Below are 1524 nucleotides of genomic sequence, written 5' to 3'. Positions count from 1 at the left end.
CCGCCGCCGCCCCCGGGCGCGGTCCGCCGCCGGTCCCCATCGCGCGCTATACTTACCGTCTCTCTCGCTCTTATCATTTTCTTCTCGAACGCAGCTTTATTTCTCACACGCAAAGATATTTATGTATTATATGTATTGTTTATAGTAATAATTTGAAATATTTACCATATTTTAATACCAGTTTTATATTCTATTTTAATAAGAGCGCCGTGATTGATGCTCTCACACGTGATGATACCGTCGAGCGCGATGGCGCACTCGCGCGTAACATGATACTGTAGAGATAAGGAATGGAAGGAAGAAACAATTAATTGCAAACTTCGGGATATACAATTTATGTATGCACTTATTCTTCATGTAAGGCATTATATACAATATTATCTACAGCGTACACTATCAATTCACATTCAATATATGAATTTTTATCGTAAATTTTATGCAAGATGCTTATCGCATCACACTTGTTATTTATACAGTTTTGGCGTAAATAAGTCACGAAATATTTAAACTTTTCGCTCACACCGTTTGTATATTGGCATAGTTCACAATATACGTGTTCTACACATTGCTCGAGTTCGAGCATGAAAAGTATAGTTGACGGTTTCATGTATAAACACTTATTACACAAAGATAATTTCACGTTGTCCACATCATGTATTTTGACAAGTTCTATTTGAAGCCCCTGAATCACTAATGATGATGATGGAGTAGGCGACTACATCAATTGCTCGATATCCGCCCGTTTTTTGACAAATGCCCTTAACATAACTTGAGGCAGGACGATGCGGTTTCTTCGGGTGTCGCCAATAGTAATTTCCACGTAGGAAATAGGTCCCACAGCGATCCCAATCTCTAGAAACTTGTACGCTGTCGGTGCCAATGCGAATATTCTTCTCAAAATTATACGAGAAGACGCGTTGTAATGAAGAAGAACAAACGAATGAGTAATATATAGAGAAAACCTATATCAGAAACTATAGATAGATATATATCAGAAGATATATATCAGAAACTGAATTTTTCGTAATTTCCTAGCATTAGAAGTAGTATTAATTATTTGTAGGAAGGGCACGTATAGTTTTGACGCCTGAATTGGAAGAAGAGAGGAGGGAAATCCCGCTCATCCAGCTCTCGTCGGGTGAGTTAATATTTTTAATATAGAAATAATTTCTAAAGTGAATAATATAAATCAATTGATAAAATCTTAATATGATAATTATAAGGTTCCGTATGTATAAAACAATATGACAATTAAAAAGGGCATAGAACCAATCTTTAAACAAAACGTATTTAATTAAATCAAATTAAAATCTCTAGATACAAACGTTTCGACTCCGATCGGGTCATTTTCAATGTTACAAATTTTTGTCATGAATCTTAACTCCTCTTTATAATCTCATTAATAGGAAATAAATATGACTAAATAAAACATTACATAAATTCGCACGCGTAATCTTGTCGTTGACATAAAAAGCGCAAGTTGTCCATTATAAATTAATTTAAGTTGCGAATAAATTCATATCT

The sequence above is a fragment of the Trachymyrmex cornetzi genome, unplaced genomic scaffold (genome assembly GCF_001594075.2).
Source record: "Trachymyrmex cornetzi isolate Tcor2-1 unplaced genomic scaffold, Tcor1.1 scaffold1969, whole genome shotgun sequence".
Lineage (NCBI taxonomy): Eukaryota > Metazoa > Arthropoda > Insecta > Hymenoptera > Formicidae > Trachymyrmex > Trachymyrmex cornetzi.
This window is presented reverse-complemented; position numbering follows the sequence as displayed.